Source organism: Camponotus vicinus, unplaced genomic scaffold (assembly GCF_025532165.1).
Source record: "Camponotus vicinus isolate PSW18456_S1 unplaced genomic scaffold, iyCamVici1.0 SCAF_11, whole genome shotgun sequence".
NCBI classification, from domain to species: domain Eukaryota; kingdom Metazoa; phylum Arthropoda; class Insecta; order Hymenoptera; family Formicidae; genus Camponotus; species Camponotus vicinus.
In genome coordinates this window covers 2,453,378-2,477,667 of record NW_028141947.1, presented here as the reverse complement: position 1 = coordinate 2,477,667, position 24,290 = coordinate 2,453,378, and the positions used below count along the sequence as shown (strand labels likewise).

Sequence of the window (24,290 nt, the reverse complement as noted above, 5' to 3'; positions counted from 1 at the left end):
CTCAACTTTCGTCGACTGCTCTCTTCGAGCAATCTTCATTCGTCTTTCGTTCTTCTCTCCCGATTACCGGCGATACGTATCGCTGCTTACTTTCCGAGTGTAACGATCACGTATCGACGTCCCATATGGACGTTGGACGAGTCTGCGCGCGCGCACGGAATCGATAAATCCTGCGGAGTTGGCACGGTTTTTTTTTTTTTTTTTTCCCCAACTTCGTCATTTCCGAAGCGAACTACCTTCCTTCCTGAATTTTTCTTCCTCCATGGTTTCCTGCATCGTTGGCTCTTGGCTCCTATCTCGTAACCGGGAATTTCGATTCAGCCGCATAGGAGAAATACGTAGGATCGACGGGAATTTAATTAGTCGGGAAAGGACGACGGCGTTGAAAGATTTCGCGTATATATATGTGTGTATAACGTCTGCGAGTGTATGTGTGTATGTCTATAACGGGAAGATGTTCGTCTCGAGAGCAGACTCCGGGGGGATCGTAGGCTCGAGCGTGATAAAAAGAAGCCGGAGTCGTTCTCGTTTTATGCGAGACTCGATAAAAAGCATGGTTCTCGTCGCGCAGGATAGCGGAACGTGAATCACCGATACGAGTTTCTGGGCATCTCCGTGCGCGATAAAGTGCGATGTAGTCGTTCGATTTGTAACGTTATGAGCGGGAGTAAAATTATTGACGCGATGGTAGAAAATGCTCGCCTTTTACGGCGAATAATGCAAAGTGCCGAGTATATTCCGCGACAATTTTCGAACGAAAAAGTGCTTTTAAGTGTCAGTGGCTGACTCTTTTTGAAATCTGAATTTTATTTGCCGGTTTATTCGTTTGCCGCAAGGAAAGCAAGGATGAAATCGATAGAGACCCCACAATTGAGAAAATAAGCAATGGATATTTTTCTTTGGAAAAATTGTTTTTTTATATTTTGAAAAAACGCGAGCGCTTAAAATTTTGATTGCATTAATATTGAATGTATAAGTTTAGTATTTTTTTTATTGTGATTCAAAAATGCTGTTTTTTAAGCTGGGAATAGTTTATTTAATACAAAAGGATTGATGTGTATTAAGTGGTCGGGTAACTATTGTTAATCCTGTTATATAATGCATCGAATAGCAGATGAACGGTTTCCAAACCGGGTCACAGTTATACCACAATGTGACTTCCGTTTGTCGCATATCATCAATATATAAAGTTGAATCAAACGCATAAAGCTTGAATCACACTCACTATTTCAACGTTGCAATATTTACCCAATGATACAAAAGGTGCTTTAATCCACATTATTATTGCGACTTGTGACCGAGTCACGCCATTTAACTCGCAAAGTAATAACATTCTTGAAAAATTACATAATTGTAAAGTAAACGAATCAAAATGAATGGAATTTTCTAGATTTTGCTATCTTTATTTGACATAATTGTGAATTATTGAGACCGTTTTAGATATATTTGAGATCAATTCGATTTATTTTAAATTACTTTTACTCTTCATGGCTTATCATCAATATATAAAGTTGAATCAAACGCATAAAGTTTGAATCACGCTCACTATTTCAACGTTGCAATATTTACCCAATGATACAAAAGGTGCTTTAATCCACATTATTATTTGCGACTTGTGACCGAGTTACGCCATTAACTCGCAAGGTAATAACATTCTTGAAAAATTACATAATTGTAAAATAAACGAATCAAAATGAATGAAATTTTCTAGATTTTGCTGTCTTTATTTGACATAATTGTGAATTATTGAGACCATTTTAGATATATTTGATGAGATCAATTCGAGTTATTTTAAATTACTTTTACTCTTCATCGCTTATCATCAATATATAAAGTTGAATCAAACGCATAAAGTTTGAATTACGCTCACTATTTCAACGTTGCAATATTTACTCAATGATACAAAAGGTGCTTTAATCCACATTATTATTTGCGACTTGTGACCGAGTCACGCCATTAACTCGCAAAGTAATAACATTCTTGAAAAATTACATAATTGTAAAGTAAACGAATCAAAATGAATGAAATTTTCTAGATTTTGCTGTCTTTATTTGACATAATTGTGAATTATTGAGATCGTTTTAGATATATTTGATGAGATCAATTCGAGTTATTTTGAATTATTTTTACTCTGTCTTTTAATTATCTTGAGAAAAAAACTTAAAGCATGGAAATTTGCAATTTGAGAAAATTTTTAAATTAAACAGTGTAATTTTTGACATTAAAATATTTAACTCTTCATGATTTAATCTTGTGCGCGATTCAAAATTTATATTAAAATGAGTACTTTGTACTATTGTAAATTTCATCACTCGCATACGTCCACGGAGAATTTCGCATGGCGCAATCGTGTAATTCATCTGTTCTCGACGGGCACAGGCCAATATAGATGCCATTAGACGACGCGTGATACTATCGGCCGTGTAAACACGCGTGTGCCCGTCGACGTGAATTATGCCCGATAAATTTGGCGCGCGCACCCGTTGATTCGGGGCTTTCTTCGGGATCTCACCATTTTCTGGTCGACCACTTAAGGATTTACGACCGTTCGGATTTGCGCGCGAGATATTTATGCTCTTGTCAGGCTGTCGCGGTTAGCTGCGTAGACAGCGCCTGGCCCTCGATCGTGACAATCCGATCCGGCTTTATCCACGGTTAATTCCGGGAAGTCTACGTTGCCGGATCGTGTAATTGAATCGTCACGCACCGTGTAAGGCCATTGATTACTTCCCGCGGATCCCGAATTACTACGCTCACTCCGATCGTCGCGATGACTGTCGCACATTTGGCTATCAGCTGCAGGTTGTAAAGGCGAATTTACATGAATTTCACTCTTGGTGGTAGATAATTTGAAGCAAGTTAAATGAAAGAAGAATCTTGAGTTATTCGAGCGATGATACAACAAATAAAAAAAAAAGATATTTGCACTTTACTTTTTTTCCATAAAATAAAATCAGTGCATTCTAAATATATAATCAATATGTTACAAAAGTAGTCTTGTATTATGAAGTATTTTCAAGAGCTTTTTTCTATTTTTTTCTAAAAATTGAGTGAAGCAAAAAAAGGATATTTATTATAGTAAATTTTGGAGCAAGTCATTCATTACGAATTTTCTAACGTTATTTTAAAAACAACTGTTTTTCATGTTATAAAATTAGTCTTGTATTATGAAGTGGGTATTTTCAAGAACTTTTTTCTATTTTTTTCCAAAAATTGAGTGAAGCAAAAAAAGGATATTTATTATAGTAAATTTTGGAGCAAGTCATTCATTACGAATTTTCTAACGTTATTTCAAAAACAACTGTTTTTCATGTTACAAAATTAGTCTTGTATTATAAAGTGGGTATTTTCAAGAACTTTTTTCTATTTTTTTCAAAAATTGAGTGAAGCAAAAAAAGGATATTTATTATAGTAAATTTTGGAGCAAGTCATTCATTACGAATTTTCTAACGTTATTTCAAATACAGCTGTTTTTCATATGTAAAGAAAAATATTTCTTTATATTTATTTTTTTTTCCATAAACGAGATATGATTTTTTTACACAATTTCTATAATATAATAGAGAAGAATCAGCATCTTTCGTAAGAGGTTGATTGCATTATATGATAATTTCACGCGCACTTCACAAAAAACGGATGTACTATGACACACAATTTAATACAAGTATCCTCGCGTATATCCAGAAATACTAATGATTCTTTAGTTGTGCATCGCGTATAACATGTACGAAACGTGGGTGGTAAAAGACTTGTAAATTAAAGTAATATACCTTTGTGTGTTGCCGGTAAAAATAATGCGGCGTGCGAAATGTAGGAGCTGCTCGCTCGCTTACATCGCGCCGCGCGTGTTTAATGCAGGCCGGAAAAATATGCGCGAGGTACTTGTCGGTTTTTATTCCGTTGTTACGAAAATTGGATTCTACGATGATATAGGACAGTATAATAATAATGAATAATGTAGACGTACGTATTACAATAAACGAATTACGTAGCTTATGAACTTTTGTAAGATTGATTTAACTGTGCATTTTCCGCAGTTCATATTTCTAATCTATCCGTGTGTAAAATGATAAGAGAAAAAATGTATTTACGTGTCAGGAATATAAATATAAAATAGATAGAATAAATATAAGATACATGTCGGTTTGCGTGTAAAATATAAATTTATTATATAATTATTATATATAATAATTATATAATAAATTTATATTTTACATGTATCCATTTTATAATAATTATTTATATAATTTATTAGTTTCTGTATAAAATTATTTTTACTAGATACTAGAAGTTTTACACTATTTTGCGTTTATTGGATTAATTTTCGTATTTTATTATATGATTATTATTACATGAAGATGATAGCATATATTTTTCTGCAAAATATTATATCATACTGACATATACGCCAATAATGATGCGCTTTTATAACGCGTCGAGCAAATTAATACAAGTAACGTTGAACATCTGGTTCTTGTCGCGACAGATGGAAAAATCTTTTTCCCGTGATCCGCGCATTTCAATTAAAGTTTTATACAAGTACTTTGATTTTTTGCGCTGCATCGTCGCGTATTATGAATGCTGCACGCGGTGCTAGAGTTAGGAGTAATATCTTTGCTTTGATGCCGCATTTCTTGATCCTAGCACCATTTTTCTCTGTGCGCTCTTTATTGAAAGGATAAAATTCTCATATTGCTACGATGCGTCGTGATTGTCTGGCGTCATTTCATTTTTCCAATAGACCCCACACAGCCAAGAGACGATCACTACTCTTCCCTCGCTTTCCTTCTCCTTCTTTTTCTCCTCCCTTTTCTACACATCGCTCTTGGATTATGGCAGAAAGAAAAGAGGGAAAAAGGAGCGATGGAAAGGGAGAGAGACACAAAGGGAGGTTAAGAGGACGGAAGGAAGGAAGGAAGAAAGCAAGCGAGCACGAGAAGAAGGAGTGCTTGGTGAAGTGTCTCGGGGTCGGGGAGCGATAAGCAGATTATCCATCATGGAGCCTGTCAGATCGTATAGAGAACCTGCCGCGGGTGAAGAACCTGCCTTCCATCCTACTAACTTGTCATAATATTAATGTTCCCACGTCTAAGCCGGCTATTTATAGGATAATCTAGAGATACGCGAGAGAGCCGTTCACTGGCGCATCGCGCAAAATTGTTTCGCCTCCCGCGGCCATCGCAACCATCTATCAATTTATCGCCATTTTTTGCAATTTCGTTATAATTCTGTTATTATTTTATCGTTGTCGCGACTCATTTCGCTCGCCCGCCGATGACTTTTTGTCGCGTCATCGCTCGTTAAGCCTCGTCGATTGACGTCGCTTCGTAATTTCATCGGTATATCGCGAAATGATGCGCATCCAACGACGTAAATTCCCAAACGTAACGCGAATCCCATTCTCCCCCTTTCCCCGGAGCCAGAAGGTGGGACCAGAAGGGTCGGAAAAGCGGGAACAAATTCGTTCGTGAATTACTCGCCTTTCTGAATTCCCGACGGCGGGAGTATTCCTACCTACGTACCTGCAATAATTTATTTCCCGTGGAATTCGTTGCATTCTAACGGGGTGATAAATTAAGAGAGGTTCAATTGTTTCGAGCGAGCGAGTCCGCGGGTGGCCGAGTCCAAGGGATACAGGGGGCGAATCGGGCGCAATGATCATTTCTACCTGCTCCATTTGCAAATTCATCGAACAATTTTATCCGCGTTCGGGTGGAGATAAAAAAAAGGGGAAGAAAATGAGGGAGGGAGGAAGGCGTCTCTTTCCTTTCCGCGCGTGTATAACGTTGCGATTCCTCGGCGAGGCGCGGCCATTGTGTCGGCCGATCGATATCGGCTTGTTACAGGAATCGTAATCCCGGCGCGCACGCGAAAAGACGCGGCTTTTATTTTCGAATATAAAATAACGCCGTAATATCGCGCGGCTAATGCTGCTGCAGCCAGCCGGGATAATAATCGTTGCGCGCGCACGAAAGCTGCGGTAATGCGCGGGGGAGAATATTATGGAAATGTAGCGTGTATTATTTTGGACGTATTATATTTACCGACATTTGCCGGGGCGAAAATCCGAAATGTCCGAAAACACCTTTAATCTACCGAAAAACGTATATCCGATGGAAACTATCGGGATACGTGTGTATTTATATATGTGTATGAATTATATGTCGATGCGTGTATATTTTATAGATTAAATGCCCGCTGGATATTTCAGTTGGCGTCGAATTTATACGTGGGTAACTCTATCTATCGAGTACGCACAACGTACCTATAATTATCAAAATTTTTCATTTTGACGTATTGGCATATTTTAATGTACACGCGTCAAATCCGATATATAAATGCGCTCGATCAAACAGCAATATTTCGCAGCGCCCGATTGGATGGTATTACAAATAACATTCTTTTTAATTATTTGAATTTGATATATCGTGTTTATAATCGAATATTGCTGTAAATTAATATATTTATATAATAAATAATGCATACATATCAAGATATATGTACACTGCATACATGGATTAAAATAAATTTTTAATTTTTATGTCTGCGTTAATACATATAACCCCTTTTTTCCCTTATTTTTTTCTATTTCGATATATTTTTTTCTATTTCTATTTCGTATAACACGAAAAATTATACTCATGGGGAAGAAAAAATATTTTATCTATTTTCTCGAATGAAAATTGTGCATTATACAGGGTGTCAGGAATATTTTCGCAGTCCCAAAGTGTGAAGGTAGATTGGCTCAAATTAAGAAGGAAGGTCTTATACTATTTTGCGATATTCGCAATAATTAACGAAAAATTAATTAAAGAAGATTGGCCAATCTGCGGAAGGAGTGGTGAATCCGGGCCTCACTTACCACTCCTTCCCCACTCACTGCTTCGCCGCGCGCCTAGTATAAGGTTACAGTGGGACGACTCTCGTCGTCGCGCGCTTCTACTCACGCAGATTGGCCGATCTTCTTTAATTAATTTTTCGTTAATTATTGCGAATATCGCAAAATAGTATAGGACCTTCCTTCTTAATTTGAGCCAATCTACCTTCACACTTCGGGACTGCGAAAATTTTCCTGACACCCTGTATATGAGCAATTTAAATTATTAATATATTTACTCGCAGTATTTATGTAATTGATTTCTAATTGAAAAACTCGTAATTAATTTATGAAAAAGACCTAATACTTAGTTTAAATTATAAATTTTATCGCGATGCGATTTATAAATGGGCTTATGGAAATTTATCAAAGTAAATAATTATTAATTCTTGACTGCCTGGGTAAAGATTTATCATTTCGATGGTAGTGGGACACCACGAACGAAGTAATGGAAACGCGACAAGAGTTTGCGCCACAAAGTGGAAGCCTCAAGGATCCGAGGAATTCCCGACGTGGCGTGGCTTTGCTGGGTCGACGATGTTTAATCGGGCCGGAAATCGTATTAGGCGATTGCGGGTGCTGCGCGCACCGCTGGTGTCGCGCTTTGCATTCCCGATATAAATTGGGAGCAATTACGTCGTTTGAAGTAGGCTATTAGACGCGGCAATAGGGGCGCGAAGAAAGTCGCCGTGAAAAAGATTGAGCCGGGGAAAAGAACGGTCGCTTTACGAGAACACAAAGGACGGTAAATAAAGGATCTCGCAAAAAAAGGCGAGAACGAAAGTGGAAAGCGGCGCCGCCGTCTCACGCTTATAGTGTACGACTGTGCTTACGTGCAGCGAGTTTCACACGCAAAATATTCCTATCTCTTTCTCCGGATTTTTTAGACTTTAAGAATCTAAAACATTTTTAATCTTAAGATTCTTCCTCGTGTTTTGACATTTTTTCAATAATTTAACACTGAATTTTATAATGCTTTGTTTTGATGCCTGAGATATGTAATTTTAAAATATATCATAATTTTCGTACTATCTTTTCGTTATAGTCTACTTCTTTTATTATATTCTTCTACTTATATCTTTTTCTATTTATATTTGTTCGTTATTATGTCACTATCAGTTTCTGGATTATTATTTAATTTCGCTAAAAATTTCTTTTTGCTTACATTTGCTTATCACGGCAGTAAGCTTTAGAACTATTATTTAATTTCGCTAGGAATTTTTTTGGAATATATACAGGGTGGACCATTTTAACCTTTAATGAAGAATAACTCGAAAACCAAGCCCGGGAGAGAAAAATGTTTCAGACAAAAGTTGTTTGGTTTCGAGGGGGCCATAAGATGATATCATTGGTTTGACCTTGAAGAGTTATTTGAAGGTCACATGAATGTCACCTTCAATTTCTTAAATGGAACCTACTATTTGTCATTGCATATTCTTGTAGCTTATCTCGAGAGTTTTCAAAAACACTATAATTAAGTACCTTTTCGTTAAGTACTTTTTGAGTTATGAGGCTTGAAATAATTTCTTAATTTTACATAAACCGTAAAATATCTTGTAAAATATTCATTTTTCGATTATCTTACCTTAATACTTTTATGTACAAAATAATGAGAGGAATCAATTGGTGTAAAGAAAACACATAGTTGTTTTTAAGAAAAAATATGGAATTGTTAATTGCAAATTACATATTTTTTCTTCAAAACAACTATGTGTTTTCTTTACACCAGTTGATTCCTCTCATTATTTTGTACGTAAAAGTATTAAGGTAAGATAATCGAAAAATGAATATTTTACAAGATATTTTACGGTTTATGTAAAATTAAGAAATTATTTCAAGCCTCATAACTCAAAAAGTACTTAACGAAAAGATACTTAATTATAGTGTTTTGGAAAGCTCTCTAGATAAGCTACAAGAATATGCAATGACAAATAGTAGGTTCCATTTAAGAAATTGAAGGTGACCTTCATGTGACCTTCAAATAATTCTTCAAGGTCAAACCAATGATACCATCTTATGGCCCCCTCGAAACCAAACAACTTTTGTCTGAAACATTTTTCTCTCCCGGGCTTGGTTTTCGAGTTATTCTCCATTAAAGGTTAAAATGGTCCACCCTGTATATGAGTAACAATACAGTTTTATGAATTTGTAGCCATTACTGCGACTCATATATTAAAGATAAACTATAATTAAGCTATAAAACTATAATTAAGCTATTAAAGCTATATAAATAGTTATATTGAAAGCTATATTTTTATATAATGAACGTTTTTTATATAATAAAGCTATATATTAAAACTAATATTTAGCTATATATTTACTATATTTAGCTATATATTAAGTTAATATATAAATATATATTTAGCTATACATTAAGTTAATGAAATTTAAAAAATTAATTAATTATTTATTTATTTCAACATCATGTTACATGTGGTACAATCAAGTGTCTTAAATATTTTGTAAAATATTAATAAAAATAAAAAATAAATATTTAAATAAACGTGTGAGTGGGGGAAATCCTATGTATCTTCTTTCCGAAAAAATTTTAACTTAATTCACAAACTATTTCTAATTTTAAATTGAAATTAGATTTGAGTTGGATTTTTCGAGATTAGTTTTTTTGAAATGGAATGGGGCTCCTCCACGTTTTTATTTTACAATAAAGTAAAATGATAAAATTAATGGTTTGGAATTTTTTGTACAATAAAAAGTTTGAGATAAATGGATTCACACATACAATATACTTGTGTAAATTTCTAAATGAATATTTAACTCTTTTAGTGGCATTGACACCATATAGCGCGAAAAATGATGTATCAAAAAGGACATTGATCCCACATCGTTTTATATTTCTCCATTTAACAAGATTCTTGTTAGACTTGATTATTTTAAGGGTTTTTTGAATCGTCGAATATGAATTTGATATCAAAATTCAAACTTTTAATCCAATTTTGGCGGCCAAAAATTTCGAAAAATTCAATTAGCGGATTACAACGAAATTCGTTAAAGGGTTTTTTAGATCGCTGAATATGAAATTAAGTTTAAAATGATAGTTAAAATGCCAGCGACTGAAAATTTTGAATAATGCAATAAACATTTGTATTCTATAAAATTACAATTAAATGCAAGCTTTACTTTGTCGATGTAATGAATTTTCTAGTGGCTAATTAATGCGACAAAGTATACGTAAAAAATTAAAACGGTAATAATAGAATGACGATTATAACATTACTACAAAACTCAATAACAAACGAAATTTTTAATAAATTATTAACATACATAATCTCTTTTTCTGAAAATGTTATTATTACAATATTTCAAAATCGCACATCTCATGAATCAAAAGAGAGCGACACAAATTCAAATCGTGCATTACTTAGAAATGTACTTTTTATGTCAAAAGGAAAGTGATCCGTATTGTGTAAGTTGACATAAACATTTATCTAATAAATTAATATTAATCTTTGTGTAACTTATTGTTGCAATTCAAGATATCTTACAAATTTAGCTTTAATACTGTTTTAAATAAGATCATTTGAAAAATGTCCTATAAAAAAAATAATATATACACAGTAAAAAATAAAATGTTAATTTTAACATTTTTCACATGTCCTAGAAAGTCCACTCTAAATTTTAAGTTAAAATAACTCATTCGTTGTATGTTACTTATTGACAAACCAAAAATGTTAAATAATTGACACAATACTTTACATTTATTTTTATTATCGTGACTTTAAGTGTAATGTAAAAATAACATACAAATTAATTAAAAATTACATGAAAAAATAGTTACAATAACTCATAAGAATTGTTGTAGGACATTAACATATAATAGTAATTATTTTAACTTAAATTATTTGTAATAGAAACATTTGAATTTAGTAAATTTGATTATTTTGCATGTCAAAGTTCAAGATTATTTCAAGATTTACTTTAACTTTTCTTAGAATGTTGAACTGACTTTGAGACATGTCGATTGCTTAAAATGATTATGTTAAAAATACTCAAAATAATATTCCATTTCTAAGAGACATATACAAAGTGTTAAATTATGAAGTTGACATAAATGTAACACATGAAAACGTTATAAAAATAATAACATATAAGTTGTATGTTAATTTTACATTAAAGTACTAATCAAAACGTGGTAACACAAGAAAATGTTAACATATGGACGCACAATTTTTTACTGTGTATGTACATTTCTGAACGAATACACCTACATTTATACGCAAAGGCATGCATATATCTCAGAGATCGCCGAGAGAGTGTGGGAAAGTTTACTCCTTTCACGAATACTTGAAATCGTGTCGCGTCGCAGCAGGTTGGAAATGCACTATGCCACCGCAAGGTACACTGGAATTTTCAATATTGTGCTGGTGGATTGCCTTGATTAATGAGACAATATGGCCTCCGAAGATGTTGTTTAGTACCGCAAGCGCTGACTGCGTATGCACCATGAAAGTGTACGACAAGACATGGTCGCAAAACCCAAATATCCTCGAGATCGATGCAGATCCTGCGCGCAAGATCTTCCGAAAAATGTTGATGCTTTCTGCTTAAACGTCACAATTAAAACGATAAAGAACGAGAAGGATTCAGGATGCAAGTACAGATTTCTCGCAAAAAATTCTCCGATTTCCTGATAAACAGTAGCCATCTATTGTTGGGTTTTTATTAAAACTTTTTTATTAAAAACTCATGTATTATTGAAACATTGCTAAATGTTGCCAATTAAGTCTTTTTTTTATCTCATATTCTTTGTTTTGAATTTTAATATCCAGTTTCAATTTTTATACATATTGCAGGGAAAAAATTTCAAAAGCCTTTTGTGCAAAAGAAGGTGATTCGCGGTAACAAAACGAGATTAATTTGTGGAAGAACTTTTTTCACCGAAAGCTTTACTTTCAAAAAAGAGAAAATTGGGTATGTTTTTAACTATTATATAATACTATTATATAATAGATATTATATAATAGATGTAATCGGGGGGAATAGAATACGTACATAACTCCTTTGATATGCGCGACGAACGCAACAATTTCGCGTGTTACAACAATTTGATATCACACAAACCAGAATTTTATTTTCCACGTGAAACTCGATGCGTCACTTTACAACACGCTGTATTTTAGTCATCGATATTGGATGACAAGTAGCAGTAAGATAAAATAGAATGTCAATATATTATTCCTCCGATATTGTTGCACAAAGAAGTACAATGTTTGCTATGTCACTCGACGCGAAGAACGCGATGCACAAAACAACGTTGTACGAATGTTACAGACAAAATTACTGCATTTATCGCAGCGAATTCTCTCGACAGATGTGCGCAATAAACGCGCGCTCTTCATATCGCGTTTTATATTGCAGCACTCCGATAAATCCGAAATTTTATTCGCGTTAGGAAATTCGAACGGGATAATATAATCGCATTACGTAATAGGGGTGTACATGACTATCCTGAAAAATCAATGTTTGGGAAATGGATTAAGAAGAAATACCACGATAATAAATAGCAAGTTTACCCTGTTTACCATTAACAATGTCAATTTGTAAATTACCTTCCCGCGAATATGATGATCGAATGATTATGCAACGAGAGAGCGAACGCTTGTCCAAATCCACGGTGTATCAATAATAACTAATCGTTGTTTCAACAAATAGCGCAGGACATAATGGAGACCCATTATACGACTCGATTTCTCGATTCTGAAATATGGACGAGTACGCGCGCGCGCGTTAATCCCGGCCGCTCGTTTTTTATGGCGAGGCCGAAACGAGGAGGAGCGAATCGCAATAAATTGCCTTTATGTCTAAATTTACGATAACGTTGCGTTAATGAAAGATATCCACTTTTCGACATTTTGCAGGAGAAATCGACTGATCCGGCAAAATTGTCTCTAATTATTAAAGAGCGCGATATATCGAATAAAAATTCGGCGCATGTTAAAGTTTAAATTGGCTTATATAAAAGTAAACTAATTTATTAACGTGTCCAGATTTAATAATCTAGAAGCGAATAATTTAAGTAAAACTAATATACAATGTTTAAAATTAGTATGTTTAAAATAATTAAATTTTTTTAGATTACACGTGAATTATATACGCACATTGAATAATATAAAACTCATATAACAGGGAAAAATAGATTCATTCTATTATTTCATTATATGATTAAAAGAACAGCGCGGATCTAACGTATTAAATCTGGCTAACAAAAGAATTTACTACAAATACCGATAAATTATGAAAAATTACAGTTAAATTTTTATTAGAGATAAAATCGAATTTTAACTTAACTATGGACTTTCTGTATAAATATATATACAAAATTCCTCGTCAAATTTCCCAACAGCACAATTGCGGATTTTTTATCGCGCGCAAAAGATCAGGCGTGATTTCGAAGAAAGTCCTAGAACGACTACTGCTAGGCAGAAGACTACTCCGGAATTTACCATCCTCCTTTTCTTCCCGGGCCGAGAATACCCGAGCCGTATCCCTGGCTGGGAATATCGGCGATAAAAGAGGAGCTTTCCGCAAGAGAATTCTCCGATACGAATGCCTGCGGGAGAAAGGGAAGAAGCTGGAGAAGCGGCGCTCGGCGCCTCGTTTAATTCGCAGCCGACAGGATGCTGGTGTGCGAGCTGTTCAACACTAAGGAACACGCCGGGAAGCCAACCTGTTAGAGAATGAGATCCAAAGAGAACACCTCAAGAGAGCGCTCTATCGGTTGCGTACTGACGAACGGATAAATTCGTTAATTCCTCGCGCGGGAGAAAGAAGGAAGAGGATAGATATTATCGCGGCCAGTGAAATTGATTCGCGATGAATCCGAAGGATGTAACATTGTTTACGTCCAAGTTGTAACTGGCCGATATTTCTCTCGACGTCTTCCCCATCCTTTCCTCCTTCGTTTCTTCCTTTCCTATTTTCTTCCTTTCATCGATGTCAAACTTTCCGGCAGCGTTTCCGTTAATACATTACGCGCCTGGTGTTGCCGAAACAACGATAGATACTGCGTCTTGACGAAATTCGACAGATATAACGAAAGGGATTAATTAGAAGAGAATTTATAAGATGAGCTTGTACTTGAAGTTATGTACGACTTATCTAAAATTGGAAAACGTTTCTTTATTTTCAATTTTATTGAAATTTAAAATCATATGTATGAAATATTCTTATATTGTATGAAATAAAAATCAAGACGAAGGAAATATTAAGTAATTATATATCTTCGCTTTAACGATAACATTTATTATCGTCGCTTTTGTCGAAACCACAAATGTACAATTTTATAGTTCTGAGAGTTGTTGCAATTTAAAAATGTAATTTACTTCGTAAAATTAGGTTCTTGTTTTATTCTTCTAAATCCTTCAGATTATTCAAGCATTATGCATTATTTATATAATTTACATTATGTTACACTAATATTATGTCCAAAATGGGATAAAAAAATGGCAGTAAAACATCGGAAAATCGGAAAATTTGCAAATTTGTGGGTTTAGCATGTAAGGACAACATTATGAAAATGAAGTTAGTATGTGTATAATTATTGATGATTAATGTTAACAATAATGCATGTAAATAGAATTGCATAAGGTGGCAAGATTAGTTTTGACATTATCGTGCTTTGTTTTGAAATTTTGAGGCAAAACAAGATTTTTAATTAATTATCAAGACAAAACCAAGACTAAAATTGTCAAGATTATTGATTTTTGAAAAAAAGATAAAATATGTACATTTATAAATCAGGTGTGAAAAACAACTTCTACATTATGTATAAACTTGAAAAATTTTATTTGATAAATAAAAATGTTGATATTAATAAATTTAGAAATAATTAATAAAATAAACAAAATAAACAATATTAAATTTTATTTAACAATTATTACACCGTTTTCCTCCTAATTGTCTATATTTTAACATTACTATATACAACTGCTTTTTCGCATATATGTGTGTGTGCATGTTTTTGAAAATAAACGTGAATAATATAAATAATAATAATCTTAAATTATACTATAAAGATTATATTAAATATTATTTTAACAACAATTGTTCAGTATTACATGAATATTATTAATAAAATCTAGATAAGACGAGAAATTTTTCTATAAAGATTTATTCAAGACTAAGACAAGATTTAAGTTTTCGAAAATTTTCAATATCAGCACGATATTTTTACAAATATCGTCTTGTCTTCAGTCTTGTAACTCTAGTACAAATAAATTCGTGTTCAAACTTATTTCCTCGTGTAATCCTTTATGATGGGTCGCTCAGCGACACACCTTTTTTTCGTTTTTCATTTTTTCCAACTACTTTATCAAATACCGAGATTTTTGTTTCTATAAAGTCCCTAAAACATCAATAAGAATAAAAAAAGTCATTAATTGTTAATTACAAAAATAAAATTATATATAAAAACAAATAGTGAAAATTAATACTTAAATAAAATTTGAAATTGGCTCGAATAATGATAATTAAAATTAAATCAAAATTAATATATTTTTATAGAGAAATGCATTTTTCATTAATCTATTATAAAAATCAAAACGGCAATTTTTTTACCAACTTGATATAATCTAAAATATTTTTCAGAATTTTTTCCAAATTTTTCGCCATATTATTTTTGTTATTAATTTTATATAAAAAATGCAATATTTTCTGTACTAAATTCAAACTAACAATTATATTTTTTTTAACTTTCTTTTTGATGGTTCTTTTAAAAATCCGAATCTAAAGGAAAAAATTTATAATTTTCTGCCATATTGAATTTTTTGAAATTGAAAATTTTGTCATCAGATTCGAATTTAGCGACTAAAAAAACCCCAGAAAACGAATTTGCTAAAATTTTGGGTATAAGGGAAAATATATAACTGAAAGGATTAATGTAAAAAAAGGAAGAATTTCTAAAATTTTAATAATTCTCGACGAAAAGTCTGCTAAAAATCCTTTTGTTTGCGGATTCTTTGGCGCTCTAAATCCAGCGTTAATGCGCAAGCGGTTTAGTCCAACGACGTAGCTACGTATTCAACGGCCATAAAAGCATCGTGCTCTTATTTCCCGCTGCTGACGAGCTGGTCGCGTGCACTTTTTAGAATTCAGGCCGGCGCCGCGTCACGTCGGCTCGCGCATCGCGCGCCAATTATATCCAGTGCATCGAGAATAATTCCAACCGCAGTCTCGCGCGCACGTATGGCTGCGCGTTCGTGCGCGAGTAATACCATCACGTATTACTCTGTGTGTACTAACGGAGTTGTGCCCGAAGGGACGACACGTTAATTTGTCTCTTGTCTCCTTGCTGAGCAGCGCGACCCGACCCGACGCGATGCGATGCGATGCGGCGCGATGCGTCGCGTCGCATCTCGGCGAGCAATTTTCGATGACGTTTCGTTGTGACGACATGACGCGCCCGCGCGAACAGCCATCGATAGGCCATTAGCCAAATTCTAGCCAATTTTGATTAATTATTTCGGACCCGTCGAAACGTAATTGAAAGCTCGATTGTTTTCATGAGATTAATTTCGCGGCTGCCTATCATATGGACTCTCTCGTCAAAGTCAAATCTATTTTTTAAATTAATTTATATTTATAATATAAATTGATTCCTCTTAACTAACACTGGTTGTTAATTGACGTATACATAAAATATTTAGCTTTTGCGTTTTTAATATTTCGATAACGGTTTTTAATCAATTATATTATTCGTCAATTTACTATAAGCATAATTTTTTGTGCGCATAACATCTGCGCTGATTCTTATTGTCTTTGAAATGTTTATGTACATAAGATTTAAAAAATTTTACATCTGTTATTATTTTATCTCGTTTCAATTTTCTAAGACTATATTTTGTTAACATATTTTGATATAATTTAATAATATATATTATGAAGGCTATATTATAGCAATAGAAATATTTTTTACATAAAATTGGTAAGTAATTTTATGTAGGAGGGAAAAAAAGAGTGAGTAGAGCAGTAAAATATTCTTTTAAACTATGTTTCACACTCTTTTGCGTATATATTGATATTAAATATGCATTTGCATCCCTACTTGACCTAGTCTAGCGTACTTCTTACCATTACTCGCTTCAAATACAAAAAGATAGCACGCGGTATGGAAATTGCTTTTCCGTAAAAAAAAAGTACGTTGCAAATCGTACAGATGAAGCAAGCTTCGATCTATCGTTTCCATTTACGATAGCATTTTCCATTTGGTGCGATAAAAAACTCTCATTTGTGCAACGCGGTTTACGCAGGATATTACTTGAATTTCGAGAGAGAGAAATTCGTATGGATTGCAATTGTGAGATTCAGTACGAAAAGAAAAGCCCGGTAAACTAAAAATCGGATAGAGAATAATTTAACTTGTAAATTTTTTGTATATTTTACATATAAAATATATATAAGAGCAATCTTTTATATTCCAAAATTTTTTGAGACATTTGCAAGATTGCTTCTGTCTGATGTTTAATTCACAAAATATTAAGAATATTAAGAATAATTGTTTAAAAGTATAAAGTACGTATACATACAAAACGATGAAATAATATATTTTAATAATATTATTAAATGTATATATGACAACAATATTGATATGTTAATGTTGGGCAGATTTGCAACATTTTCTTTATATCAAATCAAGTAAAATAGCATTTCTCCGACAAATAATTATTGAGATATCATCACCTAAATATTAAAAAAATTATCAAGTATTCCTTGAATATTTCAAAAAATATTAGGCAAATAGAAAAATGTTTCAAACAAAAGTTAATCGGTAGAAAAAGATGATGCAATAAAAAATAGGGATTTTAATTTGAAAAATTGTAGGTGACTTTCACATGACCTTGACAAATATTAGGTTATACTAATAATATTATGTAATACGTCACTTGAAACCCTACAACTTAGTATGAAACTTTTTTCCTAAAATACATTGTACGATATATTCGACCTGTTATGTTTAAAATTTAATACCCTGTATAGGTGTACGTGTCATAGGTACAGTGCGCGTCAATGATCCTGTTCTAGACGGGGCAAGGGGAGCATAGAAGTGGCCAATCAGCCAGTGTCACGCTGCTGATGGCGACTGATTGGCCAGTTCTGAGCTCCCTTTGCCCCGCGTAGGACAGGATCATTGACGCGCACTGTACATATACAAGGTGGCCAATTTATCTGAAGACATTGAAATATCTCAAAAACTAAGCCCAGCAAACAAAAATGTTTCAGACAAAAGTTGTATGGTTTCGAGGGGTACATAAGATGGTACCATTGGTTTGATCTTGAAGAGTTATTTGAAGGTCACATGAAAGTCACCTTCAATTTCTTAAATGGAACCTACTATTTGTCATTGCATATTCTTGTAGCTTATCTCGAGAGCTTTCCAAAATACTATAATTAAGTACCTTTTCGTTAAGTACTTTTTGAGTTATGAGGCTTGAAATAATTTCTTAATTTTACATAAACCGTAAAATATCTTGTAAAATATTCATTTTTCGATTATCTTATCTTAATACTTTTATGTACAAAATAATGAGAGAAATCAATTGGTGTAAAGAAAACACATAGTTGTTTTTAAGAAAAAATATGGAATTGTTAATTGCAAATATTTTACGGTTTATGTAAAATTAAGAAATTATTTCAATCCTCATAACTCAAAAAGGTACTTAATTACTTAATAAAAAGGTACTTAATTATAGTGTTTTTGAAAACTCTCGAGATAAGCTACAAGAATATGCAATGACAAATAGTAGGTTCCATTTAAGAAATTGAAGATGACCTTCATGTGACCTTCAAATAACTCTTCGAGGTCAAACCAATGGTACCATTTTATGTCCCCCTCGAAACCATACAACTTTTGTCTGAAACATTTTTGTTTGCTGGGCTTAGTTTTTGAGATATTTCAATGTCTTCAGATAAATCGGCCACCCTGTATAATAATAATAATACACATAAGTGGAGAAGCACATGTTCGGAATATAACGACATAATTCACGTTACATTGTACTTAAGAAGAGAATTTCCAATATATTTCATCTCTGAATATTAGATTATACCTGCGACGCGTAAGCTGACGGGCGGGTTATTCTAAAAATGCGAGGTATGCGATTGATCTGCGTAAAAGAGGGAGCGATAGAAACGCGGGAGAGGCCGAGATGATAGCGAAACGAGGGTATGAAACTTGGGAGAAAGTGGCGGCAGTTCTCGGTGGCGGAAACGATGAACGCGAGCTGCGACAATGGGAGTCAATCAGGTGGGCGTGTTCGCGTGTGGGTGAATCGGTTCGATTATCCGGTACCGGGGCGATCGGCCGTGTCACGACTGCACCGAAATCGCTTTTGCATTCCGCAGAGAGGCACCCGCTTTCAACGCCGCAGCTAGTTTAGGCGCGACGCGATGCAGCCCAGGCTGAATGTTGCAACGACGTTACCGTAATAGGGTCTCTGATTAAGATGTAAATTCGGGGTTGGGTCCCCACCCGACAATTTAACCGGGTAACCGGGCTAATATTAAAATAAAACGCCCAGGAGAGGGAAATAGGGGATTGAACGGGAGGGAAGAAGAAAGAACAAGGAGGGTTTTATTATGTGAAAGAGAGAGAAGGAAAATGAATGGGGGAGGGAGAGAGAAAGTGAATCGTCAACATGGCTTTGCGCGATGCAACGCTTGAAAGCTGGTAATTTTCATTTGAGAAATTGTTATTAAATTCTGCCCCGCTGCCTCGAGCGTCACAGCCTCCTCTGTCTACTCTTATCTTTTCCTCATCTCGCTTTCCGTTTTCCCGCATCAAGTGGTTCTCTCTCATTTCTTCCCTATTCCGCTGGCGTCTTTTCATTCACTTTAACAACCTTTTCTCCGCCCGCACGCAATTGCATGCTATAATTTTGACGAGCTACTGTCCTACTTTCCATTCTTTCGCAAGAATGACTCGATGCTACGCGTAATTACATAATTTTCTACCGCGACGGGAACGGTTTGAAGAAAATCTGTTTAATTCCTTTACCAACTTCTAGCCAACTATGATACACGTGAAACTCGAAATAAAATGTTATTTCTCCATTTTGCGATCAATTCCGCGAATATATTTAAAAAATTTGTAGAATAAAATAGGGGTGAGCGAATATAATACATCCCACATTTATTTAAATTAATAAAAAATACGTTTATGATGAAGAAATTTCATTGATAACTGAAATGTTTACTTTATAAAGATTTACTAATATTGTAATTAATAATTGCACCAGTTTTTGAATAATTGAAGTATTCTAATTGAGGAATTTTCGCTTTTTGAAAATGCTAAAGGAACAATTTTCCTCGGACTTTACTGAGAAGCGTTTCAAATAATTATAATCGACAAAAAATAATATTTTTTATAAAATACGACGAAGTATAAAATTTCATATTTTAACTCAATAAAAATATTGATAAAATTTTTATAAGAATTGCACAGATCTGCATGATATTGCGGTCTGGAAAAGAAAAATCGTTTATAAAGTAATTTTTTGTGCGTTGAGTCCGAAAGCAAAAATGTTCTATCACGTCATAGTTTTCTATGTTGTTTATTAGTTTAACTTTCATCCCTCGATACTTCAAATTATACGTAAAAATAGAAAAAAAAAGAATAAATAAAAAAGAAAAAGCATAAAAGGTATAAAAATCACAAGAAAACATTAAAAAAAGATAAAAACATAAAAAAAAGGAATAAAAATAAAAGGTAAAAAAACAAAAAAGATGAGTGTGATGTTGACCGCCTTTACGTGGAATATTTTGGTAAACAGAATGTGAGTAGTTTCTATTGCTAAATAAGCTATAGCTAATGACCTACATGATGTATACATGATACATATAATTTTATATTGTGCCTGCGGGGTAAAAAAAGATTTGACATTTTCATATTAACGTGTGAAGTTCAAGCTTTAATTTAAGTCGTTTTAAAAATCTTTTGGATATCGAGTTCATCAGTTATGAATTGTCAAAAATGGTTAAAAATGCGTTTTTTTTTTTTAGATTTCAGTTCCATTTTTTTCGCAAACCTGACGTGATAGGACATTTTTGTTTGCGGATTCGGATTCAGAAGACAAAAACCTATAAAGAACTATTATTCTTTTCCAGACCGCAGAAAAAAGTGTAACTTTGCAGATCTGTGTTGTGTACATCTTTCTTTATTTCTTTCAAAAAAGGAACATTGACATTTGTAGTGCCTTGATTTTGTCATTGCTTCTAGCAGTGCCTCATTGTTCTATTCTATTCTTATAAACAAAGATCCAATTGAATTAATTATAAAAATAATAATTATAAAATAAAGAAAAATAAAATAAAAATAAAAATAATAATAGCGTTTGATCTATTCTTATAGTTTTCCTTTTATGCTTTGCTCATAATCTCAGAAAAATGATATATCAGTGTTATAATAAAGTTAGAGCATATTAAAATGCTCTTATCTTGTAGAGTATTTTTGTATTAAAAAAAAAATATGATTATAAAACATTGAAAAGACATTTGTATACCCTTTTATGGACATATTACTGGTTATATTTTATAAATTATATCTTCAAAAATATAGTGAGAATATATATGTAATGATGATTATTTTTTTGGAATAAAAAGAATGATTAGGAATACTAATCGAATTTTACAATTTTGTTTTCTTAAAAATTATTGATCTTGTAATTTTTTAAATGTAAAATCGCATTCAGAGTAATTTTATGCAGAGTTACCCACTTAATCGTTAATCGATTATCTATCGATTTATTAGTCATTCTATCTGAACATGGCTGGGCCAATAATTACACTGTTTTACATTTTTTACTTGAATATACATTTCATTTGGAGACAAGAGCGACACGACAAACTACTTAAATTGTGCGACGAAAGATGGAAAGTCATGGTAGAAAAGTACTTGTTTTAATGGTCACACGCGATGGGACATTTTCGCTAGGAAATGTTATCTGTGACAATAAGTTCCTCACCTTCTCTCTCTCGTCCTCTCGAGGACGGTCGTCTAAGCGTCGAGGACGTGCGGCGCCTCTTACACGTACAAGTCATATAACACAGCGGGAACGTAATTATTTGAGCTCATAAAAGTTATCCGCGTAAATTTTCCGAGCTACAACCGCCCGGACACAAACTTCGCCGCTCCGCCAAGTCGTTTATATTACGACGGAAACGAATTACGAAATACTTACAGCGCAGTTCGGATCTTCTTATGTACTTGCGCGCGACACCGTCGCGCCCGTCCGATTACTCTTGAAAATATCCCGCCGATGAATAATTTGCAAGTAAAATACATAATTCGATGGCCACTAAAAGCTTCCGGAATTTCGTTCGGGAGGCTAAGGTAAAGGTAATCAAGTTCAACTTTAATTGAACGGCCAACTTTCGGTTCCCTCATCTGATCGTTGCTCCTCCGCGCGATGATTATACGACTCGGATACACGGATAGGATTTTTGATCATGAATCATAAGAGGGAAACGCGTAACGATAGAATCAGGAATGTTAACGGCAACGATGTAAATTGCATGTGTAAGCGGCTTGTAACTTCATCGCTGAAGGCAGATGTTCGTTCAGTTTCTCGTCAGGTAGGATCTTCCGGATGATAACCAGCGAATGAACTCTGCTTGCAAAGTGCGCAATATCTAGCTTTCTACAGCATTTAAGCAGAGATAATTGAATATCCCTTCTTAGCAAGAGAGAGATTTATTCGCCTAATTAGCGTCTCTCTCCCTCTCTCTCTCTCTCTCTCTCTCTGATGTATTTGTATTATACATCTTTATTGCAAGTGTAAATGAAGTCTTACACACATATCATTTTCTTCTTAGTCCTTTTGTTCGATTCCAAACATGGTAATCTCTCTCTTTCATATACCTGTGTTGCGCACCAGATTAGCACACGTAATATGGGACCTACAGTTTAATTCTGAACGGCTGTACATTAGAGAGATGTTCTTGGCAAAATTTCTCAGTGGTTTGCCATTGCCTTCCGCGAGAGGAGCGAGCGTAAACAATTTTTCGGTTCAACCGAGAATCGAACCCGGGGCCTTTGGCTTTGTAGACTAGTGCGCTGTCTACTGTACCACACTGAGAAAAAGGAATTGTTGAATTAAATAAATAACTTTAGTTGACTTCTATTTTGTTAATTCAATGCTAAAATTGTCTAAATAACAAAAAATGTGTTTTAATTAACAAAATAAGTGATTGAGACACTTGAATCAATTAGTTGAATGGGTATAGTTGCATGAACACCATTATGTGTTACTGGAACTAAAAAGATATGTTGAATGAACTGAATCAAAATCTGAGTAACTGCACATATTGTTAAACTAAAAAATTTGGAAAAACAATTTTGATGGTTTGAAACAATCAAATATTCCATTTTATTAATCTTGTTCGCATGTTACGATGATAAATCTTCAGTTAGATACAAGATATATTACAACTAATAGTCTGAACTTGATGTAACGAAGTAATGATTTGAGAGAAATCATAAAACAATTAAATACAATTTATACATTTAGTTAATTGAATCAATTATTGTATTGAATTTTCTCGACATTGTTGTATCATTTCAAGACCAAAATTAATTGAATTAAATACGATAATATTCATATACTTCCACGAGCTTCACGCCTCGCCTCTAAGTGGCGAAAAGGAAAACGCCTAACCCGAAAGTGACATTCATCTAAGACAGTAATATAAGGCCGCGACACAGGTCCCACGAATCACGGCTTATCGATTAAAGAGCGATATTATAGCCGCATCTCCTATAGCTTTTGCAAGGAGCTCCAGAGCTCCATGTAATTAACAGCAAACGGTTAATTTTTTTTTAATTCCATCATATATGTATCTATATACAGAGAACATTAAATCGATCAAGTTTTTGAGAAATGACATTAAAATAAAAATTTAGTAGTTAGCTAACTTGACGAAAAATTATTCTGTTTTTAATGGATATATTGTCATAAGGATTATACATTCGCTCAAAACATTGAAACATATACACAGAAGAACAACTCATTTACTTCGCCCAAACAGATTTTTAGTTCTCACTATATCTATTTCAGTTGATCTAAAATAATATTTAGTTCAATTAACTACTCTTCATTATTTCAAACAATTATGTAATCTTATTATTCGGCCTGTATATGCTGTTGGCAGCCCGTGACCGCCGGATTTAGTTTATTCAACAAAATTTTCAATGTTTTTACAAAATTTTTTTCTCAGTGCACGCTTCGCTCTAGTCTTACACACACATATAGTATGCTTTTTATTACCATCGCGTAATGAAACACACGTGTGCAACACGTGCGCGCGCTTTTAGATGAACACATGAGAGCGTAAAAGCGTACGCGCGCCAATTCGAGTTGCTAATGCCCGCTGTCGTACATTTTGCACTCATGATAAAGTATTC

At 33.7% G+C, this 24,290-nt stretch overlaps 1 protein-coding gene across 6 annotated transcripts in view; it reads left to right on the top strand.

The window, feature by feature from the left end:
* Positions 1 to 24,290, top strand: part of Tei (irregular chiasm C-roughest protein teiresias) — a 429,473-nt gene that overhangs the window by 201,211 nt on the left and 203,972 nt on the right. The gene's annotated exons all lie outside the window — the stretch shown is intronic.